The sequence below is a fragment of the Canis lupus genome, chromosome 15 (genome assembly GCF_003254725.2).
Source record: "Canis lupus dingo isolate Sandy chromosome 15, ASM325472v2, whole genome shotgun sequence".
NCBI classification, from domain to species: Eukaryota; Metazoa; Chordata; class Mammalia; order Carnivora; family Canidae; genus Canis; species Canis lupus.
The window spans coordinates 45,569,194-45,573,006 of NC_064257.1; the positions used below are offsets into that span (position 1 = coordinate 45,569,194).

General features: G+C 42.7%; 1 pseudogene; it reads right to left on the reverse strand.

Moving 5' to 3' along the window:
• Nucleotides 1-932: 932 nt before the first annotated feature.
• LOC112654939 (U2 spliceosomal RNA) lies at nt 933-1,089 on the reverse strand (annotated as a pseudogene).
• Nucleotides 1,090-3,813: the final 2,724 nt, after the last annotated feature.

Consider the following 3,813-nt stretch of genomic DNA (forward strand, 5'->3'; position numbering starts at 1 on the left):
CCAGATCCCTTGGTTTCTTTTCAGACCTGGTTATGGTGGCAGCTTAATCTGGCAAATATTCTCATTACTTCCTATTTTAAAAAAGAATCACGTTTTAAAGTAAAACTCTGTGTCCCTTTCCTGTGTTCATTTCAAGGAAATGCTAATATTTTTTCTTGTCACGCTCAGCAAATCCCAGGTATCTGGGGGATAATCTTTTCTTCCTGTCTTCTTCTCCTGCTCAGCATAATCTGCTGGGTAGCAACTTCAAAATACACCTGGAAAACTCACACAGAACCTGAGCTTCATCTCTCAATGACCACTTACAAAACAAAGAGGAAGTAACTGTATAATAGATGCAATCTGGTGGAAACTGGATTCTCTTTATTAAAAATAATTCCTAAAAGTATATCTTAAAAATTAGATTTATAGTAAAAAGTTACAGATAATATGTATTTTTAAATACAGGCCTCTCTGCTCCCCATAGGAACCCTGTTGTTGGCTGGAGGACAGATATGAATGATGAGGAAGTGTGGGGAAGGACTTTCGCCTGCTTATGACATCATACACGAAGTCATCTGGGTAAAGGCAGAGAAGGATTTGGCCTCTTTTTGCCCTAAATTTTTAATAGGAGCACCTCACATCTTTTCAAGTCAACCAGCCTTGCCAAAGCACCTGCTGACCCCACTGCTGCCGTCACATAATCTTCCCTCAGTGAACCTGTCAACCTTTGCAGAGCACTGTCCTCGCTCCAGACTTAGATGCTCTACACTGCTTGTCCCTTCATTTGTCCTACACACTAGTGCTAAGTGTCACTCTATTCCAGGCTCTGACTTCGCATTTTTACTTCTGTGTCATGCCCCTGACCCCCGGCCTTCTTCAATCACTGTAAAGTGATGGCGCCACTAGTTAAGGAACTGGTCCAAAGTCACATAACCAAGAATGGGCAGAGGAAAGATTCAAAGCAAACCTGGAGCAGTGGAGCAGTGGATGGGGAAGCCCCTATTCCATCTCCCTGCTCCGAAAATGCATTTAATATGTTGTCTTCAGAGAGTAAACTGATAAGAACAGATATTACGCTTGATCTTAGCCAAAAGCCCGACACGCGATCCACATCACGTTGGAAAGGTGAAGGTTTTCCAAAGCTGTGGGCACAATGAGGCATGATCCCCGGAGAAAGGGTTCCCAAACTTTGCCTACATAAGGACAATTAAATGAAAATCAGAATATGTACTTCAAGTAACATAGTAGGAAACGTGGCAGAAGTGAAGAGTTTTCTCTACCCCCTTGTCCCAATGTTCCGGCCACCGTCTCACGTCCCCATAAGCTTGTAAGGGACACTGCAGTCCCTGGACTCGCAGCGAGCAGCCTCGCCGGGCGGACCCGGCCGTGTCCTCGGGTGTGGGCCCAGGCACCAGGAGCCAGGAGCCCAGGCCCCCCAGGGCAGTGTCCCCCCAGGGCTCCTCGGCCCATCAGGACAAGAGCTTCCCAGTTCAGCTGCACCCCCGCCCACCCCCTCCTCCAGCACCACGTCTACGGGAGCCAGGAAGCTACGGAGCTTGTCGGTTTTCACTGGTCCTTGAGGTAAGGACTATGGTCACCGCAGGCTCGGGCGTGCACCCCGTCCCTCTCCACGGGGCGCCTCCGCCTGCCTGCGGGAGCCCTCAGCCTCGGCGGCCAACCGCTCCTTTTGTCTCCATAAAGCACACGGAGGGGACAGAAACTCGTGGTCACTTCTCTAGCCAAAGGAATGGGGAGAGGTACTGTCACCTGGTAGATGACTCCTGCCCGAACACAACAGTGGGGCCACCTTCCGGGGCCAGTTCGATGGCTGCTGGCACGTATGTGGGTAACTATGCCCAGAACACTGCATTGATGTGTAAAATAAAGGATTTCTTTTAAGCAGCCCTCAAACAAGCAAAAAAACAAAACAAAAACAAAAACAAAAAACAAACAAACAAACCAAAACACCTTTGTGAGACATCCTCAAACATTAGATTTTCTGGGGCACCTGGGTGGCTCAGTGGTTGAGCATCTACGTTTGGCTCAGATTGTGATCCCGGGATCCCAGGATCGAGTCCGGCATCGGGCTCCCTGCATGGAGCCTGCTTCTCCCTATGCCTATGTCTCTGCCTTTCTCTGTCTCTCTCATGAATAAATAAATCAAATCTTTTTTAAAAAAGAAAAAACATTCAGTTTTCTGTTTAAACACATTGCTCAAAACATTATGTGCTGGGATATAAGATAGAAACAGGGAGTGGGAGTAACACATTTCAGGGAGATGGAGCTTGCAGGTAGCATGTTGTTTAAGAGACAGGAAGTATCTCTGGATTTTGCTCTAGGTTTTTCCTCTCCCCTCCTGTAGAACCACAATAGAGGTACCTATTGTGTCTTACCTGAAGTAGGACTAAAAAGGAAAAGAGCAGGCTTGGGGGAGGGGAAAGCAGTTCAACTTTCTCATCCTCATGCAGTTTTTCTTTATTCTAGTTGAGAAAAAAAAAAAAAAAACAACAACAATCTGGAAGGATGCATTATGATCTCGAGACTGCTAACTGAGCAATTTGAGTCATCAGAGAGCTAACTTTGTTTTCAGGAGCCCAGAATTATGGGAGCCTGCAAGGATGCATGATGCCAACCTGACCTGAAGGAGAAGTCGGGAGAAGTCCGACCTCCAAAAGGAGTCAGGATGTTTTCAAGGAGCACTCTCATCAAGTTCTAGGAAGAAAGCCAAGCTGAATTAAGCTTAGTCCATAGGAGAAATCCTTACTTAGACCTGGTTTTCTTTAAAAAACAGAGTCTCTTGAGCTCATCTTTAAGCCAGGATGAACTTTATAATATTATATTATATATGTAATGTGTTTTATGTGTATAATATATGTATAATATAAGTATTATATGATATTATACAACATTATTATAACATTAATGTTATTCAGGTTTCACTAAACTCTGCCAGAGAACAGACCTTACCTTAGCGTCTATGCGTGCATGTTCATAGGTAGCAATACCATCCTCCCATTCAGGATATCTGGTTGTATTTACAAAGTCATATATTTTAGGAACTAAAACTTCTGTAGGTTAAGGCCACAATCATAAACATTTAAAATGATGTTAAACTTCAAATCTAGCCCCTTACCACCTGAACTCGTTGTTCTGATTGCTGTACTTTGATAGATATCATCCTGACACCTGCTAAGTGTTCCAGTTTTGTTTATTCCCTCATGACTATATTCGATTCAACATACAGTAAAAAACAAAAACAAAACAAAAAACTTGATGCAACAATAAGTAGGATGTCTGGAAATAAATATAAAGTATTTAAAATAATATGAAGCATCAGGCCAAGTAAAAAACATTTATGGATGATAACTATGGTGAAATCAAAAGGCTAGGATAGGTCAGAGAGGTTCTGATGCAAAATTTTAAAATCTCTCCTGGTTAGGTGAGAAAACAATATTTTGTGTACAAATACCCTTGTCCAACAACTACTTTGGTGTTTCTTTTTAGAAAAAGATGAATTATCTTTTAAAAAATGTTCCGAAGGGAAAAAAAAAAACCATCCCACAGATGTACAGCCACTCCCAGATGCATACATTAGAACTCGGGATTTGTGCTTCAGAAATTATAATCTCATAGAGAAGGTGGTTTGGCTACTAGTGAAACTGGTTTCTTAAAATGGCCAGCTAAACTACTGACTGTAGTCCAGATATATTTTTGTCTTCCTCTATCTCTATTGTGAATTATTTAAAGCAGCATACTCCACACTTTGAATATGGCCCACATTTTAAATCAAGTTCACCAAAATAATAATACTCAATGTACTAATTTCCATTT